The sequence below is a fragment of the Macaca fascicularis genome, chromosome 17, assembly GCF_037993035.2.
Source record: "Macaca fascicularis isolate 582-1 chromosome 17, T2T-MFA8v1.1".
NCBI lineage: Eukaryota > Metazoa > Chordata > Mammalia > Primates > Cercopithecidae > Macaca > Macaca fascicularis.
The window spans coordinates 96,927,196-96,948,608 of record NC_088391.1 but is presented as its reverse complement, the minus strand read 5'-3'; positions in this window follow the sequence as shown (position 1 = coordinate 96,948,608).

Sequence of the window (21,413 nt, the reverse complement as noted above, 5' to 3'; positions counted from 1 at the left end):
AGCTGCCCTCGCTCCAGCACACCAATGCCTCTGTCACACAGAAGCAAGGCCAGGCAGGGCAGCGTAAGTGAGTCTGGAGATTAGCGAGGGATTTTTAAAAGCACCAGAGAGGTGTTATTAATCCTTTGAAAGTGTGAGCCTTTCTGATATGGCAGCCGGACTCCTGGGAGAAATTGCACAGGCTTCTGTGTACTTGATAAGGAGCACATAAAGTAAAATGCGATGAACTTAATGACCCAGAAATTATTATTAGAGGAAATTAATACCATCTTCAGGAGATTTGTGGCACTTAACATAGCATTTTGAAAGAAGTAAAGATTCTTTTATATCAAGCTGCCTTTCATTTTAAGTATAAACGTGTGCATTTGCATTCTGTAATATGAAGATTAAAGGTCTGGCTTGGAATTAGCAAAGACTAGCGTTGGGACGGGAGCTCACGGGGCAATTGTGGGGTGGGTTTCTGAGATACCTGTGCATTCTTGAGATCTTCTCTGGTTCTCTTCTCACCAACCATTTTATATTGTTGGCTATACTTTTCATTATTTCCAAAGATTTTTTCAGAATTGGACTTTTTTTTTTTTAAACAGGAAGAAAGTTTTAGTCGATTACTGTTCTACGTGGCTACTGCAACGCAGCACAGTACACACACATCCCTGTCCCTGAAGCCCATTCGTCCCCTCCACTCAATGTCAGTTCATCCGTTGAAAGAGGTGACAAGAAGGGAGGATGTGTAGAAGATATGATTTCCCTTGGCGAGTTTTCCCCTTGTCAATTCTATCCTTTCTGGGCCCTTTGAGTAGCCAGTGTTTTGTTTAATTTAATTTAGGAGAGCTAAATAATTAAACAGGAGGCCAAAGTACATAAGAAAGCGGCAGCCTTTTATTGCAAATATGCACACCCTCTCCGACGAGGTTCTCCGGTCCTCAGGTATGGGGCCAGGGAAGTCGCGCAGGCGCTCTCAGGTGACGTTCTCCGGTCCACAAGTAGGAGGGGCCGAAGAAGTCACCCCCGCGCTTACGGTGGCGGACTTTTATGCCTGGGAGCTGGAAGGGGAGGAGGGGAGGAGTTTGGGGCGTGTGTGTAGGAGTGGCTTCTTGAATTTCGGTGTCCCCGGCTTGACGTCACTCTGCGCATGCTCAGTTGATTTGGTTCGTCCCCGGGCACGGGAAAATCTGTGATGAAGAACCCGGAAACAACACGGACTGCTCCATCTTGTTCACCTTCCTCCATCTTGTCCCTTCTCCCTCACCCAAACAGCCAGTACCACTTTCATTGGTGCTGAGAAATGGAGCTGAACGTACTTCCATTTTTTTCTGCTGGAGATGGAGGCCACGGTCCTGCTGTAATTTTCCAGTGAGTGCTCCCCCCTTGTGGCTGGTAAACCCTCCCTGGCAAACAATCCACCTTATGCATGGAAGCATAAAATTTTAGAGCGAGAAATAACCTAAAACATAATTTAGTCGGAGCCCTTCATTGTCTAAAAGAGACTTAACCAAGAGAAATTAAGTGAACTACTCAAAGTCACACAGCTAAAGGCAGAAAAAAGGAGAAACCAGATTTTTCTTATTCCATCAAAATTTATCATTTAAAGAAATTTTTTTTTCTGGGACTCTACCCTTACTCAGTTTCAATTAGCCTTTTCCAACAGGGTGACTGAAATTATTTTAAAACGGTAGAGCTATATAACAATTTTCTGTTGTAGAAAATTATCTTGCATTTCTTTACTTCCAAGAGACAAGATGGTGGTCAGGGGAAGGAGCAGCAATGAGCAACAAGGACAGTCATAGGTCCTGAAACTCTTCACCCAAGAGACTCAAGTGTCTTTTTGCTGTGAAATCCACCACCTAATTCATTTCCTAGAGGCCTTCATTCAGAGGGGAGATTAACAAACCCCAATGACCCTTCATCCTTTTTTTATTCTAGCATAGCTAAGACCTGCAAGTCTGATGAGAGGATATGGGTCTATTTATTATACAAATTAGCTAATTTCTTCTTCATGGAATTTTGTAGATTCTAGGAGTGAACTCACATGGAATAGAACCAAGTTTCTTGCTAAGGGGTCTGAAGAGTGTCTTTGTCAAACAAAATTAAGCCAACATATAATTGTCATTTGCTTTATTCTTATGGAAATTGAACATTAGCATGTGCATAATTGATCTGAAGTCCAGACACATCAAAGACGTTAATCTATGTATGTGTCTATGTGTTTTTAATCTAATTATAAGGAGCTCCATATGTTATTACTCAAAACTTGCTTTTGCTTATTTTATTTTATTTTTTTGATTAAAGGAAATGTCTATTATTCTATGCCCCTGTGTCTGGCTTTTAAAAATCTCTTTCCTTTTTTCCTCAAATGACCAGAGCTGCAGTCGTCGGCCTCTCTAGGGCCCTTGAACTGAACACTTATTCTTTTAAAAATCATCAACACGGGATCTGTTGCCAAGAAGAGAAGCCAATTCTTGTCTCCATGCTCTAGGAAGTGTTTTCTTTGTAGTACTGTTGGCATGGAGGTGAAGAGCCTGGAACTCGATACTGAAATCTCAGCAAGAGAGCTGCCATTGGGTACAGTTTGTTTTGGAATTAAAGCAAATATATCCAGAAATTGTACTCAGGATATTCAAATGTAAGTAATGAAATATTGTAAATGTAACCACGACTATATCTTATGGGAGATCAATAGAGAACTAAGTGTATTTGTTCTATTATCACAAAGTATACATAGATACACTATTATATCAATAATTTTACTGAAGTAGGAAAGACTATTCAGAAATTAGAACAAAAAGTTAACTCTAATTGACCATAAACTATTTTAACTTCATAAAACCCCATATATTATCAGACCTAGTTAGATATTTGGTTCTTATTTCTTCTGATTATTACAGATTAAATAAGAATTCTTATTTTAAAAAGATAATCAGAAAGAGAGATGTATAAAAGAGGGGCTGAAGAGAGTTCTAATTTAACCTGAAGTGTTGTGGGTTCTTTTATGTATTTGGTATGTGTATAGCTCTGTGTTTTATGTATACATGATGTAGAGAAAGTATGTGTTTCTTTTTTTTATTTTTATTTTTATTTTGAAAGTATATGTTTCTAATGTTACCTGTTAGTGCTCAGAAAAAAGTGTTACAAAATATGGCAAAACGTTCTTGCATGTGTATAATTCTGCAAAAGGTGAACAGATGCTTGTTTTTGTAGATTTTCCCTGCTTTTGCCGCTTTTAGCATCATTCATCTAATCTGCTTTTTGTTTTAATAGATGTTGCTAAAGTTTTCTAAGATAAGTGAATTAGTATTTTCTTTTTCTATATGGATGTTAAAGCTGTCTTTATTTGAAAAGGGAAGATTTATAAAGTTGAGATGCGTTACTGGAATTACAGATGAGATGTTTTAGGTTGTGTGTGCTTGGATGTGTGCAGAATGCTTTTTGCTTTGGCACCTAGGCAGTTGTTGTGTATTCATGTATGTGTGCTTATGTGTGTGCATGCATGTGTGTACATGAATGTGTGAGTGGAAAAAAGAAAGATGTTTCTTTCTGGGACCATATGCCAAGAACGATTTTAATGATAGCTTTTATATGAACATTTTGCATTCTTACAACGAATTTAAAAAATCTGTGTTTGATCCCCAACTGGATCACACTGTATGAAGACTTTTTTAGTAAAGTATTTTTAAAGTTTTAAACCAAAAAAAAGTTTGCTACCAAAAAACAGTCTGTGTAGCCAACTGTCTCTTAAGAAGTCTTATATTACAAACCTAAAACTTCAAAAATAGGACACTTGATTCCCCTACAGCCTGACCCTCCTGTAATCTTCACCATCTCAGGAATGACACCAGTGCATTGTTCATATGTATTTTTAAGTATACGTTTTGTGTATGTGTGTGAAGGGGAGTGATCTGATGCACAGTTACTGAAAGTTTATCATAATGTGGTCACAGTTTTCACTATGAAGTTTCTCTAAAGGAAGGTCTTTGTGTGAAGATAGACTACTAGAAAGTTTTTCATGACTGGTGGTACTGATTTGCATACTTTTGTGTAATCATGAGTACAAAAATATTTATTGATGGCCTACTAAGTTTCAGGCACTCTCCTGAGTACTGGGAATACATCTGACAATTGAACTTAAAACATACTAGCTTTGATGCAACAAAACCAAATGAATGAATTTATACACTCTCACTATAGTCAACCTTATTACTACCTTTCATGTTGAGGACACACCAAAATATTGCAAAATCTCTTTCTATTATTGAGAATGTTTTATTTTGAATAGAATAAACTTAATAAATTTAAAACATTAAATGAGTAGGAAATAATCCAAAGCAATCTGTAAACAAATATAAGCTAGCATGGTTATGCAATATATCTATATGTACATGTGTCAGGAATTCAGAGTAAATGCAAGAAGATGCCAAATTGGGAGTCATTCTTTAAACAAACATTGAGAGTTGGTTTTCTACACTACATGCCTTTGGCATGCCTACCTGTTGGACATAGTCATGACAATTTCTTGTTTCTTTCACTCAATACATGTTTATTGAGTGCCTATGGCGGGCACTAGGCAAGGTGCTGGGAAGAACGGTTGGGTTATACACGTTCTTGCCCTCCGGGACTTCATGCAGTAGTTGTTTGATTTCGTTATAGAACCATTTTATGGGTCATAATCTACTTTTCAGAAGCAGACATTTCCTGTTGCTTGTAGGATGACCATCTCATATGCACGGTCACAGTTACAAGTCATCATCCACCAAGCTCAGGACAACCATCTCATCAGGCTCCATCTAAAAAGAAACTGTGAGAGCCCTTGTCTTGTGAGTTAGCTGCCTCTTCAGCAAGATCTCTGGTCCTGATCCTGAACACTGGCCTCACTGGGAGGTGTTGTGGGTGTTTTGCTCCTCCTACTTCTGAGGCTCCTTTGCCTGGATTCTCAGAAAACCAGGCCTTAGGCAAGATGTGACCCTGAGCTGTGCGGCCTTACAGTAGCAGCCCTTACCTTGCCAGGATTTAATGTCCTCCTGTGTCCAACAAAGAATTTAAGGCATTGTAGGGATTCCTAGGTTCCTTAAAAGGTACTTCCTGTCTTTCAAGGAAGTGAAAGGAAGATGCAACCCTGTGAAGCTAAGACGGTTTCCAGAGCCTGGGAGCCAGGCGTGCGTTCCCACGGCTGCCTTGTGTCACATGCTCATGATGAGGAGAGTGTGATATTTTCACCAAAGCCCTTTCCCACCTCACTGCTAGGCAATGAAACGTTCTTCTTGAGTTCATCACAGCAACAGCAAGAAGGGATCTTAGCAATTAATCATTCATTCATTATTTGATAGACGAAGAACTTGGAGTCTAAAGGGATTCAGGCAGAATAACTTAGCTTTTGACAACCAATCAGCCTTACTAAATTTAAACAAATAGGCTAGGATTTTTAAAGTGTAAAATAATTTATGGAAATACCTTTAAGAGTATTATTCTCTGCTTTGTTTCTTAGATCAAAAAGTAACACACTTGCTTATTTTTGATATCTCAGGGATATTCTGTTATGAATGGAATGTAGTTGTGAACGGTACTGTCTCTGGAGATAGAGCTGGGTTCACGTTGTGGCTGTATCACTTAAATTAGTTTCGTGATGTAGGCCACAGTATTTAATGTTTCTGAGCCACAGCGTCCTTGCCTGCAGAATGGAGGGAATAGTGATTGGTATCAATCTCAATGGGAAGTTGTGAGAATTAAGTGATACAATGTGCATGTGAAACAGTAGGATGCCTGACATGTAAGGGGGATTGCTACTGGATGTTTTTCATTGTAATTACTACTATTATAATTTGGATGTCACTTGGAACTTCTCTGCCTCTTGGGGATTTAGTTTGAAGATTTAATTTGACAGCTAGTGGAAGCTGAAGTTTTTCTCATAATTCCTGTTTTATTCCAACCCTACATTCCCTCCTTAAGGTGCGTCTGTTTTTTCTCTTCTATTGATGGATACCATCTTGTTTGGGTTGAATTTACCTTGTACACATTCACAGTGAGCCAAGCCTTTCATAAAAGGGTCCCTTTACTGAAGACATGGAAGTTCACAGAAGAGGGATTGTACCACACTGTGTGGGTCATGACTTTCTTCCTTCCCACTCATATTCTGCTTCTTCCAGGGCCCACATGCCAGCATGTGCCTTAGCCACTCCATGTAGTTCCTGAACGGGTAATTTATTCCCTCTGTCTGACAGTTTTCCTCTTGAAGAGTAGACCCAACCAGCAGGACTCTCTCTTTTGGTCCCCTTGGAATGCTGGTGAGTAAATATTTCCTGTTGTTGTCTTCAGTTCTGTCTTTAGACTGCACTGCACTTCAGTGAACCACATTAAACTACTCAGAACTTAGTGGCTTCCATATTTGCCCCTACTCCAAAGAAACACCCTGCTTCTATTTCAGGAATTTTCTTTGTCCTCTGTTACTATCAGCCAGCTACTTGTTGATGTGAGTGTGCTATCCCTTGGGGTGACCCTTGCTATCTAACATGATACTTTCAGCCTTTGGGGCAGCAAAGGTCGAGGGCATTAGAAATGTGCATAAAGCTCTCTGAATAGGAGCTTCTGCTCCCTCCTTCAGGACAGAATAAATAAACCTTAGTACCTGGGTTTTATGGCAATTCTTTTGTTGGCTGAGTCACAGTTTTTCTTTAATTCTTGTTTTTCTCTATCACTCCAGCTAGCGGAGGTTGACAGATCAATGTGGTGTTAAAGATATGTAACAACATTTGTCTGGCACTATTGGAAAATGAAGTGTTTTCTATAAATAAATTTTCCAGGTAATGGGAGCTCATCATTTTAGATACTGAAACCTTTAAACATTTTAGGAATGTTGGGTGGAGTGCTAAGACATAATATGGCTTAAAATCTAGAAAATAATTGATCCATACAAATAGGAAGGCAGAATAACAGTGGATAAGAATACAGACTGGAGTCGAGCTTGATTCACAGGGTTCTGTCATTTTTCCATCCCAAATTAAGGGCACAGCATTGAGCCCAGTAATACATCTTGTTTCATACGATTGATTTGAAGATGTCATGCCCCTAGATGCAAAGTCTTAGCATAGTGCCAGACACTCTTTACATGCTTATTATCCAGCTATTCCTGGTCTTATTGTTACTATTAACTTTTTGTTGTTGTAGTTGTTGTTGTTTTTGAGGTGAAGTCTCGCTCTGTCATCCAGGCTGGAGTGCAGTGGCATGATCTCGGCTCACTGGAACCTCTGCCTCCCAGGTTCAAGCAATTCTCCTGACTCAGCCTCCTGAGCAGCTGAGATGCTATGCACCACCACACCCTGCTAATTTTGTATGTTTAGTAGAGATGCGATTTCTCCATGTTGGTCTGGTCTTGGACTCCCGATCTCAGGTGATCCGTCTGCCTTGGCCTCCCAAAATACTGAGATTACAGGCAGGAGCCACTGTGCCTGATCCAACATTTTTTATTTTTATAAATCAACAATAGGCAACAAGAACAACAACAACAACAACATAAATAACCTACCAGGCAAAGAGTAAAAGTAAGTAATTCGGGAACTAAATAAAACATGGTAATCATCTAAAAGTTTATTCAACTTCACAAATAATCAAATAGTTCAAATTCAAATAAAAAGATGTAATTCTTCACCCACTAGAGAAAACGTCCAGATGGGATTGAAAATAGATGAGCCCTTGGCTGGGATGGCATTATTGATGGATAATTTGACAGCATTTATAAATACATTTCTCTGACCCGCAATTCAAACTCTAAGACATTATTCTAAAAGTGTTCCTGCACAACTGTGCAAGGTGTGTATAAAATATTCTCACAGCCAGATTGATTGTAATTACAAAATTGTTTCAGTTTTGTTTCATCATTATAAGGAAGGCATTGGTGACGTATAATCTGGCATATCTATGCACTGGAATATTATGCAACAACAAAAAGAGATAAACATGTATGAACTGAATGTATATTTGCCCATAGCATGGTAAGTGAAAATAAAAACCAAATCGTAAGGAAAGGTAACTTTATGTGCAAAAGGGAGTTTTAAGAACATTCAACCCTTATTCAACCCAATCAGGGGTCACCCTTGGAAATGAGCTTCAGTGCTTAGATAGGGAATAGACATTTCACTTTATATAGCCTTGTATTACATTTTTTATTCTTTAAAAAATGTACAGGTTTTTATTCCTTTTCTATGAACCTATAACATATTAGAAATAAGCATTCATGCTTTATTGCTTTAAAGAGATGCTATGTTTTTAAACATGGTCATTCTTGATATTGTGTATTAATACAAAAAATATATGACTCTTTGTTTTTACCCTAAGTTGATGCTTTCCCAAGTCTTCTACATACCACAGCTAGTTATTAGAATGTGATAATCTTGGAGCAAATATATTGAGGTAAGAATTTTTTTTTTTGAGATTAGAGTATTTCAAAGTCAATATCATTACCACATGTTGTAGATTATACTGTGGGAAATCTTTCACCTGGTTACTGCATCTGTCTTGGTAAGAGACAGTATGATTCCTAAGAGCATTTCCTTATCCAGTTGTGTTCTGTCTTCATGCTTTGTGTCTATTGAACTGCATCAGGTTGACTCGCATTACAACTGTTTAGAAAAGGTGCCAAGTTTTTGTTGACTCTTTCCAAAGGTTCTAGATATTTGGACTCAAAGTGAACCCTAATATCATAAGGAGATCTTTCTCTAACGTTGCTTTTAACATTTGAAGAAACTAAGCATGGGAGCGGGTCGTGTTCACAAACAGGAAGGCTCACGGTGTCCCAGTGATGATGGTGGCTAAAAGAATGTGAGTCCATTCTGTGCATTTCGCCTTGAAAAGTGCTTCTTCATGTTTGTTCTTGAAATTTAAAAAAAGTCAATAGTATAGAATCAATTTACTTCATTAATAAATCATGAAATTCAATATCTCACAAGAGAGCCTGACTCTTGATTATTAGACTGTTTGTACCACAGTTAAGTCATCTTCAGGAGTCTTGATATTACATCCTTGACAGTTTTTGTTACATTTTAACTTTAAAGAGATAGGTTCAGACTACTAAAGACACTGAATACATTAATATGTTGCTGGAGCAAATGCTTGACATCATAGAAAAGATAATGAAGAAATGTTTTGGTTTCATTATTTGCTTAAAAGATTGGTGTGCGCACTTTGATTGCAGATAGCAGATCTGCTTAAAACCAGAGTTTCTCGTAGCTGATTTATTCATATATTAAAAAGCAAAGAACAACTGTGCATTGACTGGCTAGATTGTATTTTGAATTTTATTGTTTTCTCCAACACAGATTTATTTTTGGATCACTGTCCATCCTTTGTGAATGGTAAATACTATGTAGATTGGTATTTGATCCAAAACGTCTATGCATGAAACAGTGATCTTCCTTACACACTTAACGTTTGAAATTCAGTTGTAGCAATCACAGCATATTTTTTCTAATTTGTACCTTGGCCCGTAAAGGGAACTCCCATTTATAAAACCATCAGGTCTCGTGACTTTCCTCTGCATTAGCTAAACGAAATATCTCTTCTCATGCACTACAAGCATTCACTGAAAAGGTGAACAAAAGTTTTGAGCACTTTTCTCTCACATATTTGCTACACATAGGCTATGACATAATTCGTAATCTACACATCGGTGTGTTCACCCAATTATGAAGCAAAAGGTATGCAAGCATGTCCTGAGAAAATTGTCACTCTTTTGCCTTAAATGCTGTTGGCCTCATGTGGCTTTCGACAATATCATGTAAATGAGAAAACATGCAGTGGTTCCCTCTGCTTTCTCTCCGAGCATATTTGTCATTAACTTTGTTACTGGGTCTTTGTGTTTCTCCTTAGTTACATATTTTTTTCTGTTTTTGAAGAAAACTGCAATTCGAAGGATGTCTGTAATTTGGGTCTCTTCTGCTTTTAGCAAATGAGTCAGTTTCATACAAATACACAGCATTTTATATTGGTTCTGCAAAACCTTGCTTGGCTTACTTAAGATGTCACTCTGAATTTATTTCTCCTTTGAAAATAGCAAGAAAAGTTTCAGTGATTTCGTGTCTTTATTTTAAATGTCTCTTAGCAGGTAACATACTAAGTAGTGGGGTAAAGATATGATTCCACAGGAATTCCCATTCCTTAATCTCTCTTTCCTTTTAGCTGCTTTTATAAAATCTCACCTGTTGATTTACTTGTCCTAGTATATTGAAATTTATACTTCATGTTCCCACTGGAATTTATTCCCCTTTTATGCTTATGACATTGTTTTTAGTTGTAAAACCAATGTTTCTACTTCTATTGGTACTTGTCAACTTTAGTTTAAGCCACTGATACACTCAATAAATACATTTCCATAGTAACAATTAAATGCAAATCTGAAAAATATAACATTTATATGCTAATGATATGAGATGTTAAGATGAGATTATGTGCTTTATACACAACATTAGCTGAGATAATTTAAGCGAGGCCATTTTTGTAGTATATGTGCCATATACGTGTGTGTGTGTGTGCGCAAGTGTGTTGTGTTTATAGCTTTTAAAAATGTGCTGATTCTAAAGAACTTAAAATAATTTTTGAGAGAATGATAATCATTGTTGCACTGATTTAGATTTGGGAGGTATATACGTATAAAATAGGCTTTTCCTCTGCATCTGCCAAACCACCTACAAATATTTTTCACAGGCTGAAGGTGTCTGTGGTCACCTTGCCAGAAGCAGCCACCAGTGTCCTGTTTCCTTTCCCCCATCCGTTGTCATTTTCAGTTGATTGCTCTTCATACTGATTCCTTTACTTCCTTCTAAACTTCTATTCTGTATCACTCAATGAAAACTCAAGAGAGAGTTAGCTATCGGAACTCATAAGTCTTATTTTATATAACAAGAGAGAGTATGCTGTAACTAACAAGTAAAGCAAAACTTGCATGAGGCATGTACCACATATGCTTTGTGCCTTCCTTTTTTTTTTTTTTATGATGCTCAAAGCCTACGTAACTTTATGTCAAAATGCCGGATTTAATTTCAGTTACCTTTGCTGGAAAGCTGAATTCCAGGAAATGTGAGTGCCACTCTCTCTTTGTGAAAATGTGCCTACCTAACATCCAACTGTTGTTCTGCTAAACTTACCCTTCATTCAAGTATTTACTTCTCAAAAAACTATACTGTTTACCATTGTTTTACAGGTGTTAGCTCATTTCACTACCAGAATAAGCCTATGAAATAGGTACTGTTATTCTGACCATTTTACAGATGAGGAAGCTGAGGCATAAAGATAGTAACTAATTTGTGCAAGTTCATACATGTAGTAAGTGAAAGAACAAAGATGTGAATCCAGACACAGGCTACAGAGTACATCTTTTTTTTTTTTTTAACTATTATTTAATGTCATGTTTGTTTAGCAGACTTTTTTGGAGGGTATATAGTTATACAAATAAATGAGCAAAAAATGAGAAAAATTATATAAACGTATCAGTCACTAAAATTCACTGAGGTATAGGACACGAATCATAATAAATACGACACAAGTAACTGGAGAAATGTAGAGTTGGAAGGGAATGAAAGGATTGGGGAAAGTTTTGGAGTCTGTGAGGGCCATTGGCGTTGCACGGGATTTGACGTCTTATGCAAGGGTGATGATAAAGCTAAGAGCCACTGTTAGGACATATATTGGACGATCTTATTTCCTCTGTTTTTTCATTAACAAAATAATGACCTGCTTAGAGGCTGTCAGCCAACACACACACACAACAGTTTCTAAATGAACAAGTGGGAAATCTGTTCTTAGCTGATAATGTGTCCCTGCTACCTGCTACTGCTGCATTTGAGCTGTCAAACATCACAACTCCATCTTGGGATCCACAGCAGCACAATAAATGCCTTTACCCCCAATAATTGAGACAGCTTGTAATAATAAAAAGCCTCATTTTCTAAAAATGTTTAAAAATTCAACTTCAGAATTGTTAAATTGACAATATTTCTCTTTTGATAAGAATCCTTTATTTAAATATATGTTTGTATGTGTGTATGTGTGCCTATTAATTGCAGAAAGACTCTGACAGAAACTGTTAGGAACCAATGCAACCTATTACAGAAAACAGTTTTGACTATAATAAAATCCTGTTAATTGAAACCCCAAAAGATAACTTTTATTTTACCAGCTTGATTTTTTTGTATGAAAACCAAATAAAGAGATCAATTTCATTTAGAATCATTTAGAATTTCATTTAGAATCACAATTTTATTTAGAATCAAAATAATTCTATAAAATGATTGTGAGTAGATATGTCCAGTGTGTCATTGGCTGCATGAGCTAGAAATTCAGAGAAGTCTGGGCTAGAAATATGAAGTGAGTGGCCCCTGGTATGTAAATGGTATTTTGAGCCATGTGAATGGATTAGATAACTCAGAAGGAATGCTGCCAGGTGACCCCACTTCATAAGTCAGATTGAACCAATCCTCCAATGTTAAGTGGACTGGCTCAAAACAGGTCTACCTTTAAGGAAATATCATTGTCATTGACTTCAAAATCTGTAATTTTCATCCCAACTAAATAAGGATCATAGAATATTTAAAAGTTTGCCAAGTGCTTAGCATTCTGATAATGGCTGATATTTCCAGTGACTCGAGAGCTGGTATTGTTCACAATGAGGGGCAGATGATAAAAAAAAACTCGCTCATTTTCATTTTTAAAACCACATTGCCAATAAAATGTGAAATCTAAGTGGTGTTTAAATTTTCAGGTCAGTTCAATAACTAAATTATACACTTCTAAATGTGTTTACATATTACCTAACACTTGTGATATTTACACCTGTGGAGAGAATGAAGCTCAGAATTTACCTACAAATGCAATAATAGATGTGAATGTGCTTCCAATATGACAAAGTGCTGTGCAAAGGTATTCTTATTAGCACTTTACTCATAGTTTAGAGCATCTCCCTAAAGCCCATTGGAAAAAGTCATTCTGATTATTCATATTAAAATGTCCTTTTGTGGTAGGCAACATGTCATCTGTTGACTGTACAAGATCAACAGCGTATTTATATAGAGTTCTTTGTAGTCAGTGAAAAAAAAGGATAGCTTGTCTAAAGAGCACTTGAACCCTGCTGAGCAATAAATGAAAACCAAGGTGAGACCTTGCTGTTCTGAAAACAGCGTGAGGGAGAAGAAAGCACAGGCGTGCGTTAGAAGCAAGGTGCATGGAGATTCTGCAGTGGGATGCAGTGTGGCCCAGTGGGATCTGTACCTTTTCCTGCCTCCACGCTGTTCACCTGTGAGACACTCCCAGTGGCAGCAGCATCTCTCATTATGAACCTTGGCACTCAATGCTGTGATTGTGCAGCGTGGCAGAGGTGCTGGGGGAATCACTGATGTGAGAACACTGCCTTGCTCTGGGTGCCAGCCTATATTTTAAAGTGTGAATGCAAACTCGTCTCCCTGTTTTTTTGTTTTGTTTTGTTTTTGTCTCTGCTGCATTGCTGTTCAAATTTGAAATGCCTTTAGCTTGGAATTCAAGTTAGCCACATGGCCCCAAAGGTTGGAAAGATAAGCCTGCCTTCTTCCGGAACTAGGGAAAAATAGTGTGAGCTTTGTATGAATGTGGGCTATGGCCCAAAGGGAGGTCAGCTTAGACTGAGGGCAGAAATAAAAATTAAAATAGATATTTTTTAAGGAGCAAGGCCAAGAAGAGGCTAGGTTCTAATGACTGGGTGGATATGTCTAGTGCTGAGGAAACAGAGAATGATGTGTACCCTGAAAAGCCCATAACCCATGGCATACTTGGTTTTGTGCATTCTGTGTGTGGCAAAGCCTTAGAACTAAGAAAGCGTTTGAGGGAGATTCAGATGTTATTTCTGTAGGTCCCAGGAAGCCATCTTAGGATATCTGCCAGGTGGTGGCAGGAAGTGGAGAAAGCCTGAGATTTGTTCAAACCTCTGAGAAATTCTCACGTCTATCAGGGGATGCTGAAAAGAATGCGCAGGAGACCAACTCACTCCACCAGCTAAATCGGTTTGGAGGCACTAAAATCTAATAAAAAACACATCTGAGTATCCAATCCTGGACCCACTGCCAGGAAGAGAAGAGACCTTGGTAAGCCGTCATGTATTACCCTTCAATTTTCTAATCTAAAATGGGAGTAATACCCATTCCTTCTTACTTTGTGAACACGTTGTGTAGATTAGCATGATGGCGTTTGAAAGGTGTTATTTAAATATAATATGTCATTAAAGTATTATCATCCTAGTTGCTAGTGATTATCTAGAAAGCTTTAAATCACCTGGCTATTTCCGGGATTCAGTTTTCATTGTCGGATGCTATTTCTCCTTTCAAAGACATAATATTTCTTTGTCAGATAGCAGAGACTTTACAGTTTTGAGTTTTGGACTTGTGATTACAATTCTGTGTTTCACTTGAATGCATTCAGAATTGGGGTGGCAGGGTTTTTAGATACAGGTTGTGTCATAATTTGAAACAGAGAATATAGGGCATCTTAAAATGAGTTTTCACCTTGTCTGCAAATTTTTATTTTGGGAGGACAAGGTAAAAAATTTGGTCAAGGCCAATTTAAAGTATCACATCATCATTTAGCCAGGGGTACAGTGAAATATGAAAATCCAGAGATTTGCAACATAGCAATTCCATATGCCTGGCACATGTCTGCCTACATTTTCCCCATTGGTCTATTTATTTCCCAACTTTTTATATTACATGCCATTTCCCAGAAGTTCTCTTTTCTTTACTGTTTTCTTTACAAATATTTCTCATTCAGTAACTCTGACCCAGATCCACTTTTTTTTTTTTTTTTTTTTTTGGTCACAAAACTGTATCTACAGTCAGTAGAAACCCCCATAGTCAAGGCCGTATAGAAATCTTTGTAGTCCATGTGACACAAATGTTGCTTTTTCTGAACTTCTGTTGCCTTTTGACCCCTGTATAATCAATACTGAATTGTTTTCACTTTAACTTATTTGGTTGTTGAAAGAAATGTGATTGAATGTCTGTTTACTTCCTGAGCCGAGATATTTCTAGTTTGTTATACAAGTCAGTGGTTAATGGAACATGAGGTAGGAGATGAAGTTGGGATGGAAAATGATAGCACAGTTTTTACTGGGAGTTTTAGAAAGTGTTTTTAATAGTAAAAGTTTAGAATAGTCTGAAAATTTTTTCCTTAATTTTACTATTACATTCTTGACAAAGAATCAAAAGAACATTCCCACTTTTTGACTTTAATATCCACAGCTGCTATTCCTAAAAGTATCACTGCATAGCCTTCAAAAATGCCAGCTACTTTTCTCCCTCCTGGAATCTTTAATACATCTTGAAACTCTAGTCACTTTCTTATCATTTGTGATGACTTAATGACTTGCTCAGCAGATGTATAATTTATTAACTTTGAGAGAGCTCTGTCTTAAAAGCGCTACTTTTGTGATTCTGCTGCTTGGTCCATGTACTCGTTGACAATTTACAACTAATGAATTTATTTCGGAAGCTATAAATCTAAAAAATGATTACTTTTCATTATTATGTACTTTTGCCTTTTCATTTTAAACATACTTATGCATCCTTTCTTTAAGCAGAGCTCTCACTCTATTAATAACTTTACATATAAATCACTTTAAAGAAGGTTTTCCACTGTAAGTTTTCCATTAAAAATTATTCTGGCTTTCTGTGCTAATTAGGGTAAAAGAAAAAGAGAATCAGATTTTAGTAGATATCTAGAGTGCTGTTGCTTATACAGTGCTTGAGACAGACAATGTTGTGGACAAACAAAGCAAATGGTGAAGGATTATGCCGAGCACTGTACAATTGCACCCTCTTCTTACCTGTTGGGTAGGGCCTTCCTATCGGGTGGAATTGTGGGCCTGGGCATTAGGTAGCATTCTCACGCTGCTTCTCACATGAACAGGGGAACTATGATACATTCTCTCTCCTTCTGTAGCTCACTTTTGTTTTCTACCCTGGTATTCAAGTTCCTACCATGCCAAAGTTTTCAGTTTCTACTGTGAGTAGGAAAGAAGAACGCTGAGTATTACAGCTATTGTTGAAAGGTTTAAAATGGCTTATGGAGATTAATTTGAAATGACACTGTGGAGCGCAACAATTCATGATGGCTATTTTCATTTATTTGACAATTTTGCATGCTTCTTGCATGAAAAGTCTTCCTTGGGGAATGACCCTGTTTTATTGATTGTTATTCTAAATGAAATAAATGTCAAAGCACATGATGAGTGGACTCTAACTGAAGTGTAAATTACTATGCCAGGAACGTTTTCAGTAAACAATTACTGGTGAATAATCAAGAAATGCAAACTTATAAATGATGCAATATTCAATCAGTAAATACTTTCCCATTATTCCTTTGCAAACTATTTTTCCTTTCCATGTGGAAATACCATGTCAATGAATTAACACTCACTATTTGATTTAATTGGCATGCCCACTTACCAACTGTTGCTCATAAATTAGGATTCATGGAATGTTTCTAAAAACCTGTCAAACTCTCCATTTTTAGCAGGCAAGAGTTTTTTGAGGCAAACTTGAATGCTCAGTTTACTATGTGAGTTGAGACACAGAAAAGCTGGTGTAGTGTCATGCCAGCTGCTGTGGGCTGCTGTTTATTAGAAAATTGTGAGGATATGTGTGCTTCTAAAACTGTCTTTTCTCTTTTTAAAATATACTGTTGTTTAAAAAAGAAGTACTTTATACCCTCAGTGTGAACGCTTTGTCATCTGAATATGTGACAACCTATAAAATAACTAAACCTACACCATTTCTCTTGCACGTCCTTGAATCTCACCTCACTTCTTTCTCTTCCACATTCTCTATTCAAAATATGGATCTTAAAATGTGGATTCCAAAATAACAGTTACCCACTATTTTATCACAATAGCCCACCAATAAGTTATGTTTTGTTCCTTCTAGCTGAAATGGTAAGACCTAAATAAAAGATTTTTTTTTAAGTGTCACTCAGTTGTTTTTTTTTTATTTCCACTTGATGCCAAATATCTAGATACCTGCTATTACATATACAGTCTGAATGAGTGACACAATTTTTCATTTCATCTGGACATCAAGGTTGGAGGGAGGGAGAGCAAGAGCGCATTTGTGTATGGGGATGCCGGCCCCTCTGTGTGTTATTCTTAGAGGCCTCATCTTGTTCAAGCAAATTACCTCATCCCTTCCTTGGCTTCCTGTCTGTTCTTTTCCATCTCTTTGATGTATTTTATTATTTTTTCTGGAAAATCACTGAATGATCAATCAATTAACAAATTCCAATTGCTTATTCAACCTCTACAAAATGCATAACACCGTAGAAATCTGTAAAATGAGGGAATCCTGACCTGGTGAAGTTTATATTTTTAGAATACAATTATTGAAACATCAAATAACTCAATAACTTGAAAATATTGCATATTTATGAATGCAAAAGAGTGTAACTTAAGCCGAATACAGAAACACAAATATGGAAGAAGTTTGGTTTAAAACAATTTTTTTAACTTGCAAATTACAGTAATCGTTGGTTAAAGGCAGCTGAACAGTCACTTAGGGTGAAATTGAATTTTCAGTCCCTAGAAGTTGGATTGAATTATTGTTATTCAGAGAGAAAAAAAGACAAAGGGACTGAAGTAGTTTTAATTATTTTCTTTGCTAGAGTGTGCAAGTAAAGTCTATAAAAGTATTGATCATGTTAATTATCTGATCCAATAATACAAGAGTCGTTTACCAGTTTGCTTAATGTCTCTAGTCATGGAATTGGGTAGAACTATCAGTACTTTTCTCTTGTTACTGTTAGGAGTCCAGAAAGAAGTATGATTTGTTGTTATTGTTGACTATCTGCTCTGAGAATCTTAACACAGCAATATGGAGTGAAACGTATACAGTGCCAGTGAACCAATCCTTTGGGCACCAGGTTTCAGGATTTTGTTTTTAATATTAGTTTGATGCAAAAGTAATTGCAGTTTTTGCTATTAAACTTTTCAAAGCCCCTCCCTCTTTCCTTCCCTCCCATCCTCTTTCCGTTTCTCTCTCCTTCCCATTCACCCTCCCTTTTTCTCTCTCTCCCTCCCTCCCCACTTCTTTCCTTCCTCCCTTCTTCCTTCCTTCCTTCTCTTCCTTCTTCCCTTTCTTTTCCCTCCCTTCTTCCCTCTTTCTCTTTCCTTCTGTTCCGTTCATTTATTCTCAAATGAGCTGGAGCAGAACTCATCACTGAATACCACCTCCAGCCCTTTCTTCCACATCCCTCAGCCTATTTTCACAATCAGTTTCAGTAGGAACAAAAGCGATGACAAGTTGCCAATTGGGTGCTTATTTTCAACAAGGGAAATTTTGTGATAGTTTTATTCTCTAAGTTAAATAGAGAATGCTCATTTTATCTTGCCTAATGTGTATGACGTATTAAGTCTAAGAAATGTATCTCATATGTCTGTGGTACTTGTCTTGCAATTTGAAAACATTTTATGGCTCAGGCTTTCCTTAAAGGACAGAGCAAGTTATTTTTAGCTGTCAGCAGCAATCTATATTGTAATACTTTAGATACAATAGTCTCAACTCTTTCCTAACATCTCTCATCATAGCAGTAGGAGTTGTTAGACACTCAACCTATTGCTGGGCAGAGGAGTGGAATTTCCTTGCCTGATGACCTCAACAGTCAGCAGGGTTGTCACCTCACTGACTTCCCTGAAAGTAGGAAAATGTCCTGGATGAAATCTAAGGGGCCCCTTTCCTTTGACGTTCTTTACATCTACTTAAGAAAGTGAAATCCAGTCAGAACTTATGATCAGTCTGTCTTCTTCATTTGGGACCATTCGAAGACTTATCTCTTGGGTAAATTATAATGAAAAGGATAAAGGTGGCTATTCTCTCTCTCTCTCTCTCTCTCTCTCTCTCTCTCTCTCTCTGTGTGTATATATATATATATATATATCTCCAATTATGTTTCTGTAAGCCCAGTCCTGTAATCCTAAACACCTTTGTTGAGACACTATAAACAAGATTATAATTTCTGACAGATCAAAGTCTATTAAAGAGTGGTTCAGGTTGAAGACTGTAAAACATGCTTATGACTCTGTTTCCTTTCCAGTGATCTCTTGTCCAGAAAGTAATGTCAACACCTTGAAGATCTACCAAAACTGGTGGTTTTGTCAGTACTGAGAAAACAGAATCTATCATCTATCCGTCTGTCTGTCTCTCCTCCTCTCTCTCTCTCTCATCTCATACATTTGTAAAGGATGAATCCGCCTAACCATTCTTATTTAACCAAATGAACAGTAAAAAACACATTACAAAATAAGTGGATGCATGTTTTTATTTTCCAAGAATTAATGTATAAATTTCTTCCTATAGAGTGGGAGAAATAAATTTCTTAAATTAAATATATATTATCTCTAACACTGTGAAATATGAGGTTGGCTCATTCCTCGAAGAAAATGATGTGTTGTGTTAGGACAACAATCTGGATAGCTTAGATTTGATCATATGTGACCATAGGACAACTGTATAGTTTTGTGACATCCTTGTTAACTTTTTCATTCAAAGGGACAGAGTTGCTGGCTGGTGGATTATGGTACAAATAGAAGCATACAGAGAAATGAAGTGAAAAAAACAAAATGAAACACCTGAGGATTAATAGATCTCAGAGACAACAGACAATTGACTTTGCAGTTTACTTTCTTTTGCGTTTCTTCTGACCTTTCTTCTAACCACATTGTGCAAAACAGTGAAGAATCATTGATAGGACAAAAATGAAAAACTTCATAAAATAAATAAGTTTGAAGGAGGATTTACAGGAGTTTTTCAATAGCAGGGGGTGACTGTTCTAACAGCAGAACATTTTTGGTCTTCTTTGAGTTACAAGACTATAGAGACGTACAGATAATTTTTGTTTTAAAAAGCTGTGGGATATCCCTTTTAGTTAAAGAAAATCATGCATACAATTATTGACAATTCCAACCCTTACATTTTATAGCAGAGTAAATATATTTATAATTTGAGGAATATTATCTTTTTCCATTTGGGGGGTGAGTTATGAGACCTTAAAGTTTGAATTACGTGAAAATGAAAAATTGATTTCTTCATTATTTCTTTCTTCTTAGTTTCTCCTAAAATGCAAGTGGATTACAGAGTAGGGAGTTATTGGTAAAAGAAGGCATAAATAAATTCTTTGAAAGCAATCTCCTCACAGTTTGATGTCAGAGAGCAGCACGTGGACTTCAAGGACGTTGTGCTGGTTCATACCACAAGGAATTGTCCCTGGGGTTCATAAATTCTTTATTATTGTGGTACTGACTGCCCCTATTCAATTTTTACTTAATTTTCTATGGAGACATGTATTTTGACCTTCATTATCATTCTTCATTGAATTTTACCAGTACTTGATAGCACAACCGATTGGTATTTCATTTTACAGCTGGAGAAAATCCAAACAACTTTCAGACTCACCAGGAAAGCCCCAGTTTAATGCTTATTGTTAATGAACACTCCTGTGCACCTGGTTTTATGGTTGGTAAGAAATCATTTCTCTCAAGGGTCCAATTTCTGTAAACCTCCTTTAAACTAGTAAGAAGATAGTATATCGACAAAACTCAAGTTACTCCAAATATTTGGTCTAGAATTTGCTTTTGAAATCCAGAGGATATTAGAAGTAAGAATTTGAAATCCCCTGGGTACAATTGGTTACTATTAAATCTGTGAATGTTTGAAAAGGGTTTAATTCAGATAAAAATGCTTAATTTTAAATTCATATCATAGACTTAACCTTAAAAGGTTAACCGAATTACACCATGTCCTTGACCATTTGAAAAACAAAATGCATTCTTAAACAGTTTTTTTTAAAAACAAAGTTTAATGATAGCATCTGCTATTTGGAGTGGGGATTCCAAAAAGCAATAGGTTGAATTTACTGTCGAGCTTTATTCTCTCCAGTTGATTAAAAAGTGCTTCTTTCAGTGGCAGATGAAGCTCAGCTAGAGAAGTACAGAAGAGAAAATAGCTCTTGGCCCAGCATGTCCCAGAAACCAACTGTTCTCATTTTAAAAGAAACTTTTGTGGTCTTTGGTTCAAATTAATGCCCCATAGGTAGGGGCTTACATTTGCTTTATTTTTGGTTAAATACAGCTATCAAGTTTGAAATACAAAAAAATTCCTGAGAAAAACTTGTAAAATCCTTTGGGCAGTGCTGCTGCAGTGAATCAGAAGCAGATGGGTTCAAATTTCTCTGAAAACACATGGCTGTATGTGTGTGAGAGGGTAATGTGGAGCTTTGCTGAACCCCAAACTAGAGCTGTGTGGCTTCAGGACAGAGCTTCAGATGTGTGAGAGGCTTCTCTGTGGAGTTTTGTTTCCTCATCCGTTATACCCTCATTAGGAAGATCTGGTTAATATTTCTCTGTTTGAGGGAAAAAGTATGGTGTGAAT